At 36.4% G+C, this 22,750-nt stretch overlaps 1 long non-coding RNA gene across 10 annotated transcripts in view; it reads left to right on the top strand.

Annotated features, from left to right (window-relative positions):
• The window catches only part of LOC129059995 (uncharacterized), a 148,552-nt gene that overhangs the window by 24,375 nt on the left and 101,427 nt on the right, over positions 1 to 22,750 (top strand). For 7 of the 10 annotated variants that reach the window (XR_010140267.1, XR_010140265.1, XR_010140269.1 and 4 more), the window contains exon 2: positions 21,568 to 21,688. The exons of the other annotated variants lie outside the window; for them this stretch is intronic. This is a non-coding gene — a long non-coding RNA (uncharacterized LOC129059995). The remainder of the gene's footprint in view (positions 1 to 21,567; positions 21,689 to 22,750) is intronic. 10 annotated transcript variants of the gene reach the window in all.

Genomic DNA, 22,750 nt, shown 5'->3' with positions numbered 1-22,750 from the left:
TCTGTGGCATGGCCAGCAAGGCAAATGGCTGTGGTTCAGTATTACCCTCTTCTGTTCTCCCACTTTCTTTTTCTCCCACAAGAAATGGACTATTAAGAATATCTGCCGTGTCTTTCAGTTCCCTTATTACCATTTCATACTATAGTTAGAATTCATTAAAATATATCTCACTGTAGGCCATGTAAGTTGACAGCCACTTTAGAGGTAGTCAGTTGCCCAATTACAAATTCACTCCAAAAGTCAGCAAATATCTAATTAAAAAATAATACACTCCCAGATGCCATTTTTGTTGATCAAACATGGTTGAATATTATCAATTTCCTCTGGTTAAGTGAATATAATAACTTCAGCAATTCATAACTTTGATCAACATAGAGCTTTGCTATTTAGGTTAATATATTTCTAAAATGTGCTTTCATTGGTAAAATTAGTGATTTGATGCAGATGTTAATATATTTTAGAAATCAGCTTTCTCAGGTAAAATTAGTGCTATTCAGATATGTGGACTGGCTTAATTATTTCCAAGACAATCTCTATTCTCTCATGAGAAACCCATGAAACTCTAGCAAACCCCTTAGGGCATAACCTCAGGAACGGTGACTGAGGTTTGATCAAGGGTCTTGTGTCCAGCATTGGTCTCTGGAATATTGTCATGTCTGGGGCTTCAAGCACCTCTTTTGTGCAAAGCATAATAGTAGCACCTACAAAGATAAGAGACTGGAGTTTTGTTCATCTCGAATAATAGGTATTGTTTAAAATGTTTTGTGCCTTTTTGCTAATAAGTGACTGTTTAATATACGTCAGTGTAGGTGGCAGAATTTGATCCATGCTTTTACTATTATCTGGTTGGGAAGTATGGGAATCAGCAGCTACACTCTCGCCAAAAATGCCCTAAGAGTTGTGTGCATAACTCTTAGGTCATTTTTTGTTATAATATTTTGATTTTTAAAATGTGTCCTTGATCAAATTGCAGTCTTTGTGAAGTAATTACTCATTGGTCTCCATGGCAGACTTCTCTTCCTCCCATATGCCCTTCCCTGTGTTGAGTGGCTCTGAAGCCATGGTTCATTGACTTTAGACCAAGTGTTCTGTGTTAAAAAGCATGTGATTTGTGTCAGCTCTCAATGGGATCGGCACAGTGTTTGAGAGGATTTAAACCATTTTCAGTGGAAGAGTCACTTATTGCTTAGGGATAGAATTTCAAACAGAGATCCCTTTACTTTATTTGAACAGTATAGGATGGTAGCACTCTGTGTTGGCACTATTATACTTTCCCCTTCACACACCCAAAGTATGGGACATCGCTGCTTTATGAATTCCTGCCCAATATGTTGGAGGCTAAGTCATTATATGTGTACATTCTCTAAATTCTATTTCATAAACTATGTGGAAATGATGTACCACATGTTGTTGCATATATGGACAACACATTATCATGTCTTAATCTTGGATCATACATGCCAGAGCCCAAGTTCCCCAGAAGACAGATTCTGAGACACTGAGGTTTGTATCAGCTGTCATTAGGATATAAGCTGCTCCCATAAAGAGGGCATAATATTGGGCAAGGAAGCTTCTTCTAGCCAAGAACAATTTCTTAAGAGAGACTTTGTTGTGAACTGTTAGCAGCAAACTCAGGAATCTGAAGAATAAGCACCAAAGTCCTGAATGGGAACAGAGGTGGAACATCACAGCCATCACCTTCGATTCAGTCCCAGGTTTGGACTATTCCTAGTATGAGGTCCCTTCTTTTACCTGCATGTACCCCTTGGTTTGGTCTTGACTGAATCTCAATTTTTCCCTTGATTTCTCCAGTGCTAGCCTAATGGTCTGCATTTCCCCACCTCTCCCTCTCCCTCTGCTTATAAATACCATGAATCCTGAGGGGACACCACTCATCAAAAGAAGAGGAGAGTCTCCTTCTCCTGCTCAACATCAGCCCAAACTGCTTATAGCACTTACTAAGAGATGTATGAGAAAAAACGGTAGTGAAGAGGAAGATAGTACTTCTTAAATAATAATCTCTGCCCCCTCCAATATAATGATAGAAACAAAAGAAAAGACCGAGTAAGAGAGAGAGAGAGAAAGAGGGAGAGAGAGAGAGAATTTGAACAGGGAACCAAACACCCCTGTGGAGTAGGAGAAGCTAAAATACAAAGCACAGGAGTAAGTCAAAAATCTAAATCACTTAGTAAGTGAGAGAATAGCTAAGGGCTGAGAAAAAGTGGTCAAATGAGCTAACAACCAGGAGGTTAGAATTATACCAAAGTGAAGAAAGGAAGCTCTAATGGGAAAAAAGGTGTTTGAGAAAATATTAGCTTATTTTGATAGAATATTTCTTGAAGGCAGAGAATAGAAAAGAAGACCCTGGACTGATCAACAAGACAGAATAATTTCTGTTACCCTTAGGGCTAAGCAAAAATCATGGGTAACATTCACCTTGAAGACTGTTCCCATTTCTCATCTGGTTTACATGATTGCACATTAATGCAACTCACAGTCAGGGAATGCAGTAGTGTGATTAAGTACAATCCTAATACTTTAAGTAAAAATGTAATACTTTAAAAAAGCATAGTCTTCCAAAATTTCTAGATAACATTTTAAAATTTAGCCTTTTACTTAAATCACATAACGTGGTATCCTACCAGTTTTCAACTCATCAATTCTCCTTTCATTCAAATTGCTATTGAAATGTAACTTCCATCGTGAAGTCTTCTTTGATAAGAAATCTTTTTCTTTATGCTGTTCTATCTAATCGGAACATGCAAATGCAGTGACACTCTTACTTATCTCTGCTCTGATTTCATATACCCTGAATGTGCGCCCGATTAAATTATGCAGTCAGGTTTGTATAGAAATCTATTCCCTAGTTCTCCTCATTCAGATCACCAAGCCTACAACTTTGCAGGCAGCTTTGATGCCAATGGACTACTGCAGAATAAGAAAATGGTAAGGATGGCACAGTTTGTCACTCAAAATGATATGTATTTTAAGTGTCATTGTGACCATATCTCATTCAAAAGAGTACATACCATAAAAAAGTCAGACGTCCTTGTGAGGGGCCACTAGCCATCTCTCAGACATTTTGTTGAATTCATTCATATCTATATCTAAATCTACCAGTGTGACTATCACTATCTCTAGCTCTGTAATATGTACATCTATATCTACAGATACAGAAATAAAGATATAAAAGGGGCAGGGGCTACCCATCATGTTTAAATCCAAAAGCAATGATCTTCACAGATTTTCTCAGTGCAGAAGAATGTCCCTGTGGAGAGGTCTATAAACAGAATGACAGTGCAGTCACGATATTTTATTCAGAAATAGCAGTGTTTATTTTTAAACAAAAGGGAAAGCTCTCAAGACCCATTAGTTTTCTCTTAAAGACAGACAAACTTTACCAACCTCCTTTGGAAGCTGTGATAATTTTCATAGTACTCTAGATCATTTCAAAAAGAATAAAATATAATGAAGTGCTGCTCTTACAAACACAAATTTTATAGAAACCTTTGGACTGGCAGCTTTGGAAATTCTTCTCTCAAGGGAAGTAAATTTAAGTGGAGCTGCACTTGAGTTCAGTTTGTATTCCCCTCTCAATTACCATCAATACAGCTGAATCAGGAGCTACACCAAAATTCCTGAGATAGCTTTTTAAAAATCTAAAATAAAAGAAGAAAGTGTTACTGTAGACAGAGGTGAAAGAAGCCTTGATACAGGAGGGACAAAATCCCTGGACGGCGGGAGCTGAGGGCATGAAATAATGAAACAAAACTTGAAATACCCAAAGCAGAATATGCGCATCAGAATTCTTGTTCTTTCTTTTAATTGTTTAGGGCAGCAAATATTTGATGTGGTTTTGCTTGACTTAAGATACATAGTAATTCTTTAAACAGATACATAATAAACAACCTAGATGATTATCATGTAGGAAAGGAACAGTTAGTTAGCGTAATATATTTGGGAGTTGCTCCTTTTTGGTGATTAGAAAACTCTTCTGGACGATGTACCCCAGGCATCAAGGAGTGGTACAATACCTCATCAGGGCTTATTGCTTAAGCATGCTGCAGGCAACTACTATATCAGCATTTAATGGCTCAAAACAATAAGATATGTTTGTTTTTATTATTCAGCAGTGCTTCTCTATTACCAATAGATAGATTATTGCTTGAGCTTCAAGTTTTCAATAAGTAAGAAGCATTTTTACTAATTAAAATTGTGAAAGTAACCTTCAGAGCTGGTTGCTTGATCTAAGTAATTCCAAGAAAACAGTTCACTGATGATATTGGTGTAATCTGATATTTATGAAATTCTAGCTTTTCTATAAATATTGAAATTTAATGTCAAAATTGAGTAATTAGAAGTGGAGTTTTTAATCTCTTATTTACCTTCAAGCCATAACCAAGATCTGCAAGCCTAGCTACACAAAAAAAAATTCAACTATTTTCCAGAAGCTCTAAGTGCCATTGTGAGGTTTTTATAAGTGCCATGCTTAACATAGCACTAAGAATACCCATGGGAGTATCATTAAAGTTGCCCAGAACGTGCATCTTGATGCATTATTTCTAGTCTGACAGCTCTGCACTGCAAAACACATTCTTGTTCACACACACACACTCGTCAGTACCATTGCAGACTTCCCTCTGTTGACCCAAGGTACCATTAGGCGGGTCTGAATTGTGTCCACACAGCAAGGATCTCAGTCTGTTAGATAATAGAACCAGGTTTGTTTGATTACAGAAATATCTTTACAGAAATATTTTTGATTACAGGCATATCAAAAACAAATCAAATTTGGTCCATATTTTATAAATTGATCCAACAAATGAGCATCAGATTTGTGATGGTAAGTGTATAATTTGCATTTTGATTCTCAATCCTTCTGCCACGATATAAATTTGCTAATTTATTGGAGTTCATAGTGAGGATTGTGCTGAAAACTGTGAATATAAAGATGAAACTGACCAAGACTCCAGCAATTACATTAACATATACAGATGCACAAAGTTGGTGGAGTTAATTTGGTAGAGTTAATACTTTGGTTGAGTTAGGACTTTGCAGTGAGCCAGATCTGAGGTTGAATCTTGGTTCTGCAGGTTACTATCTCTGTAACCTTGGGCAGACTACCTCATCACCATAAATTTCAGTTTCTTGGTTTATAAAATGAAATTAACAAAAAACCTCACCTCATTGGGTCATTTTGAGATTTAAACAGGGTAATTATGTAACTCATTTAGCATATTGCTTTTCTTATAATAAATGTTCAATTAATGTCAACAAATGTTAAAAGATAACATTCACCAATAATTTTTTTAAGCTAGACTTCAGATTTTGGATTTAAACTTCTCAGTGTATGACAATCATAAAGGCCCTAGTGAAAGTGAGAAATATGGAGAGAAGTGATGGATAATGGATGTTCCTCTACAATTCGGCCCCTTTAAGTTCCACATCATAGGGCTGTTCAAGAACATAATAACAAGCCACAAACACAACCGCCCTTCAATAACATGAAGGTGAGCTGCAGGTAGGTGGGCAGAGGGGCCACAAAAGTGCAATGAAGCACAATGGGAGGAAACATAAAATAGCTGTTGATCACTGGGAAGTAGTAACAGCAAACAGGCAGTGCTGGCAGGGACCAGTCAGAGAAGAGGGGACTCAGAGGAAGGGAGACAACGGAGCTTCCCATGAGGCAAATTTGCTGAGCTCCAAACAGCAGGAGGCTGGGCAAGTCATCTATAGGATTTCCCCTTGTACTCTGGCCTGGGGTACTGTGAAAGTCAAGCGGTCTTCTCTCTCTCTGCAGTTGGTATATAGATCCAGACAACATCTCCTAAAGACAACCCAGTAGAGTGAAAAGAGCAGAGGCTGTGTGTTTTTACTCACTGTTCCACCACCTACCAGTTCCGCGAACTTGGGCAAGTCACTTGACCTCTGCAGCTCAGTAGCATGGTCTGTGAAATGTGATGATATTGCCAAGCCAGCAAGCAATCAATGGTAGTTTCCTTGTCTGATTCCCTTCCCATCCCCATGTTACCTAACATTTGCCATATTTATTTATGTTTTTATTTTGGAACAGAATCCAGCACTTAAAGCACTTGGAAATTAGCGGGGTAAATCCATTGCTTCTTGGCACAGGAGCCGATTTCCCTTCTCTGTAACAATGAGGAAATCATCACCACCCATCATCCTGCTGCAATCATTTCAGCGGCAGCAGAAATCGTTCCCATTCTTTATCTCAGGATTACTTTTGCTCCGTGAAGCTCTCTAGAGCTTCAAAATTCTTGGTGCATTTGGTGAATTTTGCTTTCAATCCAGATCCCAGATGCAGAACTGTATTTATTTTTTAAAAAAAATCCCTGGCAACCAAACTTCAAGTCTTTTAAAACCTCAAGGAAAGGCTGTTGTCATTGGTTTTGCCCTTATCCAAATCTGCATGTACTTCTTGACCACAAATTAGGTCACGGATAAGTTTGGAGCTGCCAATCAGCCTTGGATTCATCAAGCATTTTAAACTGCTGGTGCTGCAGTACAAACGCCAGTGTGTGCCACAGATAACAGTATCATTTGCATAGTTACAATCAGTTAGTGATAGAATGCCTGAGAGGCAGAAGGGATGCATGGCAAATGCAAAGTCACTTTCAGATTTGCATTCGTTTTGGTTTTAAATGGGGAACAGAGGACTTGACAGAAAGGGGCATTGCCTCCTGTTCAGCTTGATTCAGGGGAGCCTGTGCCTATAGAGCATTTCAGCTCTCTGAAAGTGTTCTGTGATCTTCCTATGAGCTATTCTTCTCAACAATGTATGACATAGCTAGTAGGCATTATTATCCATAATTTAGTGAAAGGGAAGTGAATCAAAAACAGGTTGAATGACTTGTTCAACACTGCAGGAAGTCACAGCCGAGGCAGTGGAAGAACCTACAGCTTTGTGCTCGCTCCCCATCTGTTGCTAAGCCCCATTAGCTGTGTTTCCTACCTGTACCCAGTAATTAGCCAAACTGAGCGCTGCCAAATAAGGACATTGCATTGATTTTTTTCCAGCATTTTCCCTCTTTTGAACTTTGTCATTTGACTTGCAAAACATTATAAAAATAGCCTTTTCTCTCTCCCTCCCCCAACAAAAAGAGCCCACGGGAACAATAAAAAGAAGAGTGAGCTGAAGTTCATTTATTCTGAGGATTGAAAGCACAAGGAGTTAATATTTCTAAGTGCTGTGGCGGATGCTGTGAGAGAGGCTGGTAAGCCTTGAGAGAATTGTGCTCTACTTAAATGACAAGTACCAGGATCTGATTGATATTCTGTGTAAAGTTTTCCCCAGTTACATGGTTTTTCCTTGGCACCTATGATTTATGGAATATCCCTGTATTAATTAGGCATATGCTAGTATTTTGGAGAGAAAGGGAATAAGACAATTATCTAGCATCGAATTGCATAATATATACAATTTACTGAAAAGACTTGAGTTTAGAAACTGGGAGAAAAGGTTAAACACTTTCTTCAGGTGCCATAATGGAAAATGCTGTCATGAATAGATAGCAATCCCCTAAATATGAAAACAAAAAAAGTAACTTCTTTAGTAGGAAAAAAAAAGTTAAAAACCACAGCAATCCCTGACTCAGCAAACATGAGCAGTTGATAAATGCACCTGCTACCTTGTCTAAAGCTGATCTAGCCTTTTCAGGGTGGCCTTATCAAGTTAAGATCTTGTTGGAGAGTAATGAACATGAGAAAAGATGCTGGTCTTCAATTGCTCATCATTAGAGCTCTGTACACGGCTTGAGGGAGAGCAGGGACCAGGATAAATCAGTGCTTTGAACCTCCTGATAATTGGTGCTCAAATCGCAGAATCCGGGTATTATTCTTGGCTAAAGTATCTGCCACATGGCTAGACAGCTATATACATTAATATGGTGAAGATACAGTGATGCCAGCACTCATCCTTGCAAAGGTAATTAACAGAATTGGGTTACATAGGAAAGTGACCCAGTATGTCACACTGAGCAGTCTCCTTGTACTTCAGTTTCTCCCACATGTAATAAGAATGACAGTTACTTCTGAAGAGGGCAAGGGAAAGCATACAAGATATGAGTTTACTTTTAATTAAAGATCTACATAAATGTAAAAGCAAACCTACATTTTGCCAAAAGTTACCTATGTGAATGAAACATTTGTTGAATACCTACTTGTATGTAAATGCTAGGCCATTACGAAGGGTATTTCTAAATATAACAAGAAGCCTGCAGAACAGGTGACTTAGAATGACCTGTGTATGTAGCGAAAGATGAGAGTGGTGAGATCTCTGATTGTAGGGTCAGATAGCAGAGCTCCAGAGACCCTATTTGAAATATTTTGGCAATACACAGGAAATCCAAAAACGAGCACCTCTTTTTATTATCTGCACTCTCTTAGTCTTGCTCAGTCCTCAATCAATTTTTTTTTAATAAAGCTATTTCCAAGGACATTGAATCTTCCTCCTGTTTGTTATTTTTCTGTCAGACTCAAGTATGGCATCCTTGGGCATCCTGAGGCATCCAACCACAGGTTGACAGGCCCCCTGCTGTAAGTAGTAGATAGGCTCCTTCCACCTCTAACCCAGTCTAAAGGTTCCAGCTTCTTTCCCTAACTTCCACTGTAGTGATAGAGGTAGAATATTCTAAGAACCCAGAGCCATGGGCTTGACATTCATTTAATGTTCATAACAGGCAAGGCCTTCGTATTTACAATTTTAGGGTGATGCACTTAATAATTTGTGGTAGGCCCAGAAGTGCGTTATTATGATTTTCTAGTGTTTCTAAGATAGTACAGAAAGACTAGTGGTCCTGATTACTTAGCCTAGCTTAGGAACGGGTCTGCTGATGAGGAGCAGTCCCAGGAAGGCTCAGATCCTTGTCTAGGCTGTGAGCAGCAGTGGGATGATTATAACTCCCAGAGTGGTCACTTTGTTTGCCATAGATCTATCTTTATCTAGTTTGCTTAAAAGGAACCCATCAGATTTCTTTGTTCCCATCTTATACATATTCATTTATACAAAACGGACAGGATGCATTGCACAATGAACAATTCGCTTTTCACTAAATCTTTCCAGGATATAAACATATATAAAATACATTATTTTACAAAAATATCACAGTTGGGCTGCCATATAATAAGATGATTATGATTATAGGTTCTGGAATTGGTTTCTGGGATTTTTAGCTGTGCAGTTTAGAGAAATTTACTTCATTTAAGTATTTGGCTTCCTCTTGTATAGAATAGAAGAAAAATAGAATCTGCATTATAGGGTTATTTTCCATAGTAAATTTGATAATGTATATAAAGCACTGAGCAAAGGTCCTAACACATACTGAACACTTGACAATTGTTTTTAAAAGTACATCTGTATAAAGGCATACAAAGAGCACTTACAATGCAAGCAGTGCAGCTCATTGGTAGAAAAGACACTTTGTGTAACGAATTTACTTCATTACAATAGATATTACTGTTCACCTCTCCAAGAGGAAAAAGCATAGATAGATTAAAATGGCTTCCCCTGCTCACATGGTTATTGATCAAGCTAGAATCAATTCAGGAATCCAGTCCAGCTTGTCTCTACACGTAGGCTCTTTCAATCTTCAAGCTCTGCCTCTAATAACATAGCTCTCTCTGCTATATGTATAATTAGCATAAAAAAAAGCAAAGAAATAAAATAAAGTTTCCTAAAAACTGCTGTCACCTTCATCCCACTTCCTTTTTCCATAATTCTTTATAACTCTTTATCCTTTCATTATCTTGGAGGACAGACATTTAAGGCTGGTTCCGACCACCTGATTTTTACTGTAGAAAACTTATTCCCACAGTTCTAGATGGATAATGTTTATAGGGAGTGCAACACCTTATGGGACTTTGTAATTTTAAAGAAGATTCTTAAAGACTAGAGTGTATAATATTTAAGAGAATGAGTCACTATTTGCAGAATTTAAGCATTGTAACAGAGGAGGCAAGAGAAAACTAAGATATAAGGAAAGTAATACTTTGTTTTAGTTGAGGAATTTTCTAAGATGCTCAAATCTTCAGGAAATTGCCTGTCCCATATAACACTTCGCTGCTTATAGTTTGTTTTATTTTCTTTTGGTTTCTGTTTTCCTGCTGTACAGTACAGAAGTTCAAATATTGTAATCATTTAGAAAAAAATCAGTCACCCTATGACTGGTCTATGAAAATATAGGCTAGATTGTAAAAGCTGTTATTTAAAAAAAAAAACAAGCATGCATAATTCTGACTTGCCCCATGAAATTTTATGATATTCTATAAAAAATTTTATCATATAAAGACAAATCAGCATTAGATAACCTTTAAAAAGGTCATTTTTATAAGTAAAAATTAAGTGAATATAAAATGATGCTTGATAGATATTATAATTTAGTGACAAGCAATATAGTTCACATAAAAATAGTAATTAACAATAGGGCTTTAAAAAATATCGTAGAGGGCCAAGCATGGTGGCTCATGCCTGTAATACCAACACTTTGGGTGGAAGAGGCAGGTGGATCACTTAAAACTAGGAGTTCGAGACCAGCCTGGCCACATGGCGAAACCCTGTCTCTACTAAAAATAGAAAAATTAGCTGGGCATGGTGGTGCACACCTGCATTCTCAGCTACTTGGAAGGCTGAGGTGTGAGAATCACCTGAGCCTGAGAGCCAGAGCTTGCAGTGAGCCAAGATCATGCCACTGCACTCCAGCCTGGGCAACAGAGCGAGACTGTCTCAAAAAAAAAAAAAAAATTCTGAATCTTTATGATTAAAGAAATAAAATCAAAACCCTGGATTTAAATGAGACATCTTAGATTTCAATAAAATAATAAAAGCACCAGAATCTAAAAATACATCTTTGTCTTAAGGTATTGATAGCAATAGAAATTCACCAATATCTATGAGAAACTATGGTCAGTGTTATAGCTGTTTAACAATATTTCCAGGACTCTTTCCATTCTGGGCATCCTTCTCCTTGTAGTCAAGGCTGGTCATGGGACTTGCTTTGTTTATTTAAATGACAGAAAAGAAGTTAATATTTCAGCCTGAAGTATTTAATTGCCAGTGTTGAATCTCTAACTCTTTTATCCCCTTTGATGTTGATTGTGGAAGAGGGCTTGTATTGAGATACTGGGGACGAAAGATTGCAGGGGTCCCCGTCAACTTTTGAGGGTTGCCGCTCTGGACTCACAGAGGACTTTGAGTGATGAAAACCACACTTTTTTACATATATATAGAGAGAGATATACATCCCTATATATATTTATGATTATATATATCTCTATATCATAGAGTCTTATGACTCAGAAACTGAGTAAAAAAGTTAGCAATCTAGCAGTATGTGTTCCATGTTCTAATGCATGAAATGCCCTGTATATCAGCATCTTTTCAAGTCTTGGTTTCACCACTTGCTAGCTACATGAACTTGAGCAAGTTTATAAATCTCTCTGTGCTTCATCTTTACATTGGAACACACAGCTAAGGATAATTTCTACTTCCTTGAGTTGAAATAAGGATCAAATGAGATGATTCATGCAACATGCTTAAATGCAACCATCATAGTACATGTTTGATACAGCTCTGGTTATTATTACTAATATTATGATTAGGGGCATGATAGCCATGCAATGTTCCCAGGCCAACCAAATCTGTAGAAATGAAAGATGACTTATAATTGTATTTTCTGTAATAATGCATTTAGAACAGTTACTAAAAATGGTGACTGAGAATTATTGTTTGCGAAGAACAGAAGCCTACTCAAACTAGCATAAATAAGAGAGGTTATTACAATTCTCACAGGCATCTAAGCTCAAGAAACACAATACAGCAGAGCCCACAGTTTACTTAACACAAATCCTTCAGCACCCAACAGCTCCCCTCATTTGGCTTCTCCCTACATCTGTGTCATTCTCCTCATTCTCCTAACCAGCCTCTTTTCTTCCTCCACTTGCACATGGTCCAACATTACCACCAATTACAATTCCTTACCAGGAGTTTCAAATTCAAACACCCACCACTGCCATCTCCAAATTATTTATGTTTTCAAAAGATATCTGGTCAATTTTGGTTATCCAATGGATTGAGGCACACATTGGGTTTAATCAGCCGCAACCTGGCTAAAGCGTAGCATAAGAGTGCTACTTCTAGACGCTATGGAAAAGAAATAAAAAAGTAATAGAACTTTCCATAACAGAAAGAAATAAAATAAGAAGTGTTTTTAACCTTGAAGTTTTTTTAAGTTCTATTTTATATCTAGCCATTTTGATTAGCTATGTTCTCATAAATCTTGTTTATATATATTGTAAGTTTCAAAAAAAATGTGCAGCAGGTCTTCTTTTCCCATTTTATATACATCTGTCTCATCCTTATTGACTTTACTTAATGAAAAATTGCCTTCTCAGTGTCATCAGTATTGATCTTGATGAGGGCGAAAGTGGCTGTTAACTCTCAAAATCATCAGAAAATATTTAGTCATTTCCATTGATTCTATGAGAAATAGATCAAGTGCTCATTTCCTTTCCTGCAGTAATAACACTTAACTCCACAAATGAAAAAAATCTGTATCTTCATGATTAAAGAAATAAAATCAAAACCCTGGATTTATATGAGACTTCTTAGATTTCAATAAAATAATAAAGCACCAGAATCTAAAAATACACCTTTGTCTTAAGGTATTGATAACAATAGAAATCCACCAATATCTGTGAGAAACTATGGTCAGCGTTACAGCTGCTTAACAGTATTTCCAGGACTCCTTCCATTCTGGGCATCCCTCCCCTGGCAGTCAGAGCTGGTCATGGCACTTGTTTTGTTTATTTAAATCATAGAAAAAAAGTTAATACTTCAACCTGAAGTATTTAATTGCCAGAGTTGAATCTCTAACTCTTCTCTCCCCTTTGATGTTGATTGTGGAAGAGGGCTTGTATTGAGGTATTGGGGAAGAAAGATTGTAGGGGCCCCCGTCAACTTTTGGGGGTTGCCCCTCTGGACTCACAGAGGACTTTGAATGATGAAAAACCACACTTTTATTTTGTTAAGCCACCGAGATTTTGGGGCGAGGGTTGTTTGTTACCACAACTTGATCAAACCCATCCTGAAAGATTGACCCAGCTATAAAATATCAATGTTTGTTCTCTCTCCTACTAAAAATAAACTCCTGCAAGGTGAAAAAAAAGTTCTTCACAGAACCTTCTCTATATCAAAATGTGGCTAACTTTGGTCCACATGGATGATTGGAAATGAAAGAAAACCGGAATTAATGACAAAATTTAGCTAAAACTTTTACTTCCTTGCTAAAAATCACTCTTTTCTCAAAGGTAATAAGCCAAGGGTCAGCAGAATGGACAATTACTATTATACATTTTCAGCCCATCATTTCTAACAGTTTGTAGGACAAAAGGAAAGGAATAAAAGGACAAAAGGAAAATGGTTAAAAAGAAACTCAATGATATAAAATTAGTCAATATTATGTTTAAATAATTTTCAAATGATATATTGAGGAAAAAGGATTAAGAGGAAATATAAAAATGTTAAAGAGAAATTATATTATAAGAGAAAAACATTGGGTTATTTTTGTCATTATTCTAGTTTACCTATTTTTAATAATTTGGTTATACTAGCTCCTTCCTTCCTTCCTTCCTTCCTTCCTTCCTTCCTTCCTTCCTTCCTTCCACTTTTTTTTTTTTTTGGCTAAAATTATACACACTTATTAGCTCAGTTTGTGTCAGGAATCTGGGCACAACTTAGCTGAATCCTGTGCCTCAGGGTCTCACAAAGATTCCAAGTGTCAGCTGGTACTATGTTTCATCTGAGGCTTGATTGGGGAATGATCTGCTTACAGACTCACCTGGCTGTTGGCACATCAGTTTCCCCAGGGCTGTTGAACTGTGGGCCTCAGCTCCTCACAGGCTGCTGGCCAGAGGCTGACCTCAGTTCCTAGAGGCCTCCCTCATTTTTTTTCTAGATATGTCCTGCTTGTCCCTAGAGATCCAGTTTCAAATAGCTGTATGCTCCAGGAGGCTGACTGCCAGGGAGTGTGTCAACTGCGTTCCTTCACTTTCTAACTTCTGGTTGGGGTTGACCAGTGGGAGACACTGGCAGGAAAGTAAAGAAGGAGGAGATTGAGTCTATTCCTTCTCTGCCTGGCCTTCTCTGCCTGGCCTTGGGTTGGATTTTTTTTTTTTTTTTTTTTTTTTTTTTTAGCAAAGATCACAGCATTTTTGCTCCAGCTGCCTTCAGCTTCAGCTATTGTCTCTGGATTGTGGTCACTGCTTCCTCCCTTTGCCACTTATATAGAATAATGATAATGGATCCCCCAGTTTACTGGCCCTAGAAGTTTTCACCATCACTACTTGTTTCCCTTAATCTTCTGGTATCTTTGAAAACATGTCTTTATTACATGCTTTCTGTTTACCTAATTTTACTCTGCCATCTGCTTGTCCAGGACCCTGACATAACCACCTTTAAGAAAAATATCCTGACCTTAACCTACTTTGCAATAGCATCAACCATTTCTTCCTATCATTTTTGCCCCAATGCTTTTTAGTGTGGGAAAATATGTGTACCTTAAAATTTACTATCTTAACCATTGTTAAATGTATATTTTAGTAGTGTTAAATATATTCCTATTATTGTGCAATCTTCATCAACATCCATATCCAAAATTTGTTCTATCTGGCAAAACTGAAACTCTATATCCACTAAAAAATAACTTCCCATTTCCCCTCCCCACAGGTCCTGGCAGCCATCATTTCGGCCTCCATGATTTAAGCTACTCCGAGTATTTCATATGTGGAATTATACAGTATTTTTATTTTTGAGACTGGCTTATTTCACTTAACATAGTGTCTTCCAGATTCATCCATGTTGTAGCATGTGTCAAAATTTTCTTCCTTTGTAAGGCTGAGTATTCTCTTTTACGTACATTTTGCTTATCTGTTAGCATCAGATTTTGCTTATCTGTTCATCTCTTGATGACCACTTGGGTCGCTTCCATGTTTAAACCATTGTGAATAATACTGCTATGAACATGGGTGTACAAATATTGCTTCAAGACTCTGATTTCACTTTTTGGGGGTACACACCTAGAAATGGAATTGTTGGATCTTATGGTAATTCTATTTTTTTATTTTGTTGAAGAACCATCATACTCTTTTCCACAGAAGCTGTACCAGTTTACATGCTCACCAACAGTGCACAAGGGTTCCAATTTTTCCACATTCTTGCCACTTGTTATTTTCTATTTTTATGATAGTAGCCATCCTAATGAGTATGAGGTGATATCTCATAGTAATTTTATTTTCATTTCCTTGTTGATTATTGATGTTGAGTATCTTTTCATATGCTTATTGGTCATTTGTATATCTTCTTTGGAGAAATGTCTATTAAAGTTATTTGCCCATTTTTGAAGCAGGTTGTTTGTTTCCGTTGAGCTTTAGCAGTTTTTGTATATTATGAATATTAATCCTTTATCATAGATATGATTTGCAAATATTCTTTCATTCCGTGTGTTGCCTTTTTACTCTGTTTATATTTTCTTTTGGTGCATAATCATTAAAAATTCTTATAAAGTCCAATATGTATATTTTTTATTCTGTTTTCTGTGCTGTTAGTGTCATGTGCAAAAAATCATAGCCAAATCCAATGTTGTGAAGCTTTTGCCCTAACTTTTCTTCTAAGAATTTTATAGCTTTAGGCCTTACATTTATATCTTTGGTCCATTTTTAGTTAATTTTTATATATAGTATTAAGTAAGTGTCCAACATCGTATTTCACATGTAGATACCCAGTTACTGCTGCACAATCCCTTGAAAATACTTAGTTCTATTAAATGTTCTTGGCACCCTTGTCAAAAAGTATTTAACCATATATTTGAGGATTTGTTTCAGGGCTATTTATTCTATTCCATTAGTCCATGTATTGTTTTTTATGCTAGTGCCACACTCTTGACTAATGTGGCTTTGTGGTAAGTTTTGAAATCAGGAAAAATAAGTCCTACATCTCTGTTCTTTCTCAGCATCGTTTTGAGTATTCAAGGTCCCTTAAGATGCCATATGAGTTTTACAATAAGTTTTTCTATTTCTGCAAAAAAACAATGTTGGGATTGTGATAGGTATTGCATTAGATCTGTAAATCACTTTGGATAGTATTGACATCTTAACGATATTAAGTCCTCCAAGTCATAAACATGGAATATCTTTTCATTTATTGATGTCTTCTTTAGTATCTTTTAACAATACTTTGTAGTTCTAATCGGACAAGGCTTTTACCCCCTTGGTTACATTAATTCCTAACTATTAATGCCTAATTATCTTTTTGATGCTCTTGTAAATGGAGTTCTTTTCTTAATTTCCTTTTTGGATTGATCATTGGGAAGAATACAACTGATTTTGTGCATGTTGACTTTATGTCTTGCTACTTTGCAAGTTTTTTATTTCAAATATTTTTTGTGGAATTTTTAAAGATTTTCTACTTATAAATCATGTCACCTATGAAAAGAAATAATTTTACTTTTTCCTTCCCAATTTGAAGGCCTTTTATTTCTTTTTATTGCCCAATTGCTCTGACTAGAACTTCCAATATACTATGTTGAATAGAAGTGGTAAAAGTGGGTATCCTTACCTTGCTCCTGATCTTAGAAGAAATCCATTTCATCTTTAAGCATTGAATATGATGTTTGCTTTGGGTTTTTCATATATTACTTCTATTATGTTGAGATAGTTTTCTTATATTTCTAGTTGATTTTTTTTTAATCATGAAATGGAGTTAGGTCAAATGATTTTTTCCTGCATTATTTGAAATAATATGTTTTTTCCTCTCTTCATTCTGTTAATATAGTGTATTACATCAATTGATTTTTGTATATGAGAATATCCTTGCATTCCAGGAATATATCTCACCTAGCTATGGTGTATAATTTTCTTAATATACTGATGAATTTGGTTTGCTATTATTTTGTTGAGGATTTTTCATCATGTTTGTAAGGGACATTGGCCTGTAATTTTGTTTTCTTGTAATGTTTTTATCTGACATTGATATGAGGTTAATGCTGGCATCATAAAATTAGTTTGAAGGTGTTCCCTCCATAATTTTTTGGGAAAAATTTAAGAAGGATTGATGTTAATTCTTTAAATGCTCGATAGGATTCACCAGAAGTGATCAGGTCCAGGGCTTTTCTTTGTTTGGAGATTTTTTATTAGTGATTCAGTCTCCTTACATGCTATAGATCTACTCAAATTTCTTCATAATTTAGTCTTCCTAAGGTTTGTGCTTTTAGGAATTTGTACATTTTCTATAGGGTAGCCAATTTACTGACTTATAATTTATCTCCAACTGTCAAATAGCTATCTATTTCTCCTTTAAATTTTGTCCACTTTTGCTTCATATATCCTAATGATCTGGTATTAGCTGCATAAATTTTTATAATTATTATATATTCTTGCTGTACTCAGCCTTTTGTGAATACATAGTGTTCTTTTTTGTCTTTTGTAATTTTTTTTACTTAAACTCTACTTTGATATTAGTAGAGCTGTCTCACTCTCTTTTGGAGACCATCTGTATGCAATATCATTTTATATCTTTTCGCTTTACATTTATTTGTGTTTTGACTCTAAAAGTGTATCTCTCATACATACACATAGTTGCATCATGTACTTTTTTCCATTTTGCCAATCTCTGTCATTTGAGGGGGGAATTTAATCCATTAACTATTAAAGGGATTACTGATACAAAAGAACTTGTTTCTCTCATTTACTACTTATTTTCTATATGCCTTCTAGATTTCGTTCCTCATTTCCTGCATAACTATATTTTTCTGTGTTTGGTTAAATTTTTTGGCAGTGAAACATTTAATTGAAATTTTTTTCTCATTTATTTTGCTATGTATATATTTTACCTATTTTCCTTGTAGTAACCATTGGCATTATACTTAACATACTAAAGTTATTACACTCTAATTTGAATTTTTACCAGTTTAACCACAATAATATACAAAACTCTGCTCCTCTAAGAACTCCATCTCCATTTTCTTTAGTTGTTGGTATCACAAAATTATATCTTTATACCTTATGTGCCCCAAAACATGAATTAAAAATTTTTAATGCATTAATTTATTAATTTATGTATAAAGCAAATTGTGGAATTATAAAACAAAGTTGCAACAATACTAACTTCTAGGCTGATAAAGGTTTTTTAAAAAACTATATTAGTTTCTTAAATCATGCTAAAAAATGTTGAGTTATACACTATTGTTACAATACTACTAGCTTCATAATTGTCCACTTATTTACCTTTACAGAGACCTTTATTTCTTCATACATCTTGAAGTTCTTTCTAGTGTTCTTTCATTTCAGCCTATAGGGGTTTCTTTAGCATTTCTTGCAGAGCAGTGTAATTGGAACAAACTCCTTAAGCTTTTGTTTATCCTGCAATTCTCCCTCACTTTTAAAGAACAGTTTTGCTGTTCTTTAGCACTTACAATATATTGGCCAACTGCCTTTTGGACTACAAAGTTTCAGATGAGAAATCTGATGAGAATGACATTGAGGATTTCTTGCAATGCGACAAATTACTTCTTTCTTGCTGCTTTCAAAATGCTCTTTTTGTCTTTGGCTTTCAACAGATTGTTGATAATGTGTCTTGGTGGCACTCTTTGAGCTTATCCTACTTATTGTTTGTTAAGCTTGTTGGCTGTTTTAATTCATGTCTTTTATAAAATTTGGGAAGTTTGGGGGCAATATTTTTTAAAATAGTTTCTTCTCATCTCTTCCTCTCTCTTCTTCTTGTGGGAGTACCGTATGCATATATTGGCTCACTTAATGGTGTTCTACAAGTCCCCCAGACTGGTTAGTTTTCCTCAATTTCCTTTCTTTCTCTTGCTAAGTCTCAATAATTTTCATTGTCTTGTTTTTAAGTTCACTAATTCTTCTCCCTGCTCAAATCTGCAGTTTTCAGTTCTAAAATTTCTCTTTAGTATTTTTAGGTTTTCTATTTCTTTATTGATATTGCTATTTTGTTCATATATTCTTGACTTTTTCCACGTATTTCTTTCGTTCTTTAAGCATATTTAAGACAATTATTTTAAAGTCTTTGTCTAGTAGATCTGTCATCACGTTTTTTCAGGGTCAGTTTCTGTTGGATTATTATTTGTTTTTCTCTTTAAATGGTTCATACTTTGATGTTTCTTGTTTTGTTTTGTCATTTTTTTTATTGAAAACTGAACATTTGAATCTAATAATCTGTTAACTGTGGAGATTAGATTTTCCCCCTTCCTAGGGTTTGCTGTTTTTTGTTTCTTGGATTTTTGTTTTTGGTTTTGTTTTTTTGTTCCTGTTTATTTGATTATTGTAGGCTTTCTCTGTGCCAAGCACTAGCTCGAGATGTAAACAGGTCTTCTCAGGTCTTTTGTGAGCCTGCCCCCTCCCCAGGCATATGCAGTAGTTTTCTAATCTCCCTGTATATGCCATCACCTTTGATTTTCCTAATATTCAGTGTCTAGCTGTTGAAAAAGGAAAAAGAGAAAAATAAAGGAGAAAAAATATGTTAGCCTTTTAAATCTCCTAAAAATCAGTTCAACCAGACAGGGAGGGACTGGCAAGAATAGGGGGAGGTGCAACAATGATGCCTGTTACCTATTTGCTTCTGTGTGATCAGAAGCAGCTGTCAGTGATCAGATCACAGATTTCAGATATTATGAAGACAGTGTCCCTTTTTCCCACCCCTTGCTCCTATAACCTGTGTGCAAGCTGCTCCAGGAACACATTCATAGCTACTTGCCAAGTGGCTGAGGGGTGGAAGATGGTTAAGTACTACTGTTTTAATACCTAAAATTGTCCAAAATTAGGCACAATTTACTGTTGAAGTCTTCCCCTGAAACTTTCTCTTGAAGTAGCAAGCCTTCAATAGACTCTGGAGTTCCAAAATAGTTACATCAGACAGATTCTTTGAGTTCAAATGTTGTCTACGTGTACAGGCAGATTCCTAATACCATCTATTCCACTATCTTCCCAGAAACCTGATATTACTTTTTGAATGAACAGGTACAACTAATTACATAAAAAGACTATAGAGAGAATGAAGGTAAGTCAAATAACACAAATAGAAGAAAACATTAATCTGGAATGTCTAAGAGTTGACCACCTCAAAATAAAACTCCCACTAAATGTTGACATGTTAACACACCAGATATTTGAAAAATTAGGCTATATTTTAGGTCTGTTAATATATTTTTTATTGTGATAAAGGGAAAAACAGTCCTTTTATTGGCCTTTCAAAAAACTTTACTCCAAAGTGAATGATAATTAAAGTGCAAATTTTCGGGTAATAATATCTACATAAATCTTCCAATTCGCATAATTTGTATAATTCGTACCCACACTGAAGAATGTGTTTTATTTAATGGTGGCAAGGATCACTAGAAAATGAAAATTACCAGCATCTTAGGCTGTATTTTCAACTTAGATTATAAGATTTACTGTATGCTATCTGATTTCTAAATATTTTTCCCCCAAAGTAATTGTTTTGGGTCTGGGATTTTTGAACTGCCATCACCCTTTGTAAAATTAGAAAAGTTGGAAAAATTGAAATGAAAGAATAATAGGATGCTCAGTCTTTCTTGTGGACTAATGTTCTTAGACAAATAATCCTCTCATCATTGTTTGCTCACCTGACTCCCTAAATGAATCATTTTTATTCCAGGGTAGCAATCTGGCTCTGTTCTTTTTGAAGATCTGAATAAAGGTGCACTTTCCTGTAATTTTACTCTTGATTTATTTTCAAACATATTTCAAAATTTTGATAGTTGTTTAATACCTGTGTTAGGCTGTTCTTGAATAGCTATAAAGAAATATCTCAGACTGGGTAATTTCTAAAGAAAAGAGGTTTAATTAGCTGATGGTTCTGCAGGCTATACAGGAAGCATGATGGTGGCATCTGCTCAGCTTCTAGGGAGGCCCCAGAAAGCTTAAAATCATGGTGGAAAGTGAAGGGGGTGCAGCCATGTCACTTGGCAAAAGCAGGAGCAAGAGAGACAGAAAATGTGGGGGAAAGTGTCACACACTTTCAAATGACAAGATCTAGTATGAACTCAGAGACAGAGCTCGCTTATCACCAAGGGGATGGCCCAAACCATTCATGAGGGTCTGTCCCCATGATCTAAACACCTCCCATCAGGTCCCATCTTCAAAAATGGGGATTACATTTCAACATGAGGTTTGGGCAGGGACACATATCTAAACTATATCAATATCACTGGCATCACTGTAAGCTTGAGGCGTATTTTTTTAATCCATTTGGGAGAGAAAATTTTGGCTTAATACCATGAAAATACAAAATACAGCAAAACCTTTTAGGGGTAAAAGACATATATTTTATTTGTTGCTTTTGTTGTTGTTGTTGTTGTGAGACGGATTCTCACTCTGTCGCTAAGCTGGAGTGCTATAGCACAATCTCGGCTCACTGCAACCTCTGCCTCCTGGGTTCAAGCGATTCTGCTGCCTCAGCCTCCCGAGTAGCTGGGATTACAAGCACGCACCAACACCCCCAGCTAATTTTTGTATTTTTAGCAGAGACGGAGTTTTGCCCTGTTGGCCAGGATGCTCTTGACCTCCTGACCTCGTGATTTGCCCGCCTTGGCCTCCCAAAGTGCTGGGATTACAGGCATGAGCCACCGCGCCCAGATGAAAGGTATATGTTTTAATGTCTCACTTTATTGTCAAAACATTGACACTAGAGATTTAAATAAAATATGACATAGTTTTCAGAACCCTCAGTTTAAGGCAACAGTAGGAGGATTAAAACCTCCCATTAGGACAGAGGGTAAGTATGGATGAATGAAACTATGGATCAGCCTCAGTCTTCTGAGTAAAAAGCTTAAGAGGAAGCCATGTTCCTAGGGTTAGGAGGAAATAGGATCAGAGCCTATTTCAGTCAGGGACAGCATAAGGGAGCTCTAGTATTATTGTCAGGAGTCCTGTCAGGAAGAAATTAGCGTTGGTTGATCTCTAGGAAGATTAGGGATCAGTAAATACCAACCAGTGGTATTTACTGAAGAGTTAGTTGTAAGGCAAGAATCCAGTTCCTCTGAGATTATGTTTAATGTAGAATGTAAGTCACAAGAGAACTAGAGAAGAAATCTTTCTTCCTTCCTTTTCTCTTTCCCCTCTTTTCTTCCTTCCTTCCTTTAGTTATCCATTCATACAAATTTTTCAGCAAACAAATATTGAATATCTATGGTATTGGCACCCACATTGAGTTCTCAAATTCATACCACACATTTCCTACTGCTTATCTTCATCAGTGCTTCTCTGTCTGTAATTCTGGGATACCCCTCATTCTGCCTCCAGGCTCAGTAGGCATCTGAGGGGGTGGTGTGGCAACGATTCTCACTCTTTTTATCACCTGGCTTTTGAATCCTTTTTCTTGTTTGGGAAATTCCACACTTTATGTGTTGCAAAGGAGTAGAGATAACAGAAGTGTAATTTCTTCAGCTTTCCTTGCAGCTTAGACACATGCAAGTGATGCAGGAATGGGTAACATAAGGCATCAGCGACTGATATCCAGTCTTAGGGGAATCAGCAATGAAGGGTGGTGTTTGGTCCCAGCAACATAAAAACATTAGAGCCTTCACAGGACTGTGAGGTGAGAAATATGAGACAAATTCCTGCTTCTCTAGTCCCCTCCAAGAGATTCTGAATTACCCATTGTCTAGCAATAAATAGTTTTTACTTAGCCAGACCTGGTTTCTGA

This window comes from Pongo abelii, chromosome 5 (assembly GCF_028885655.2).
Source record: "Pongo abelii isolate AG06213 chromosome 5, NHGRI_mPonAbe1-v2.0_pri, whole genome shotgun sequence".
Taxonomy (NCBI): domain Eukaryota; kingdom Metazoa; phylum Chordata; class Mammalia; order Primates; family Hominidae; genus Pongo; species Pongo abelii.
This window is presented reverse-complemented; position numbering and strand designations above follow the sequence as displayed.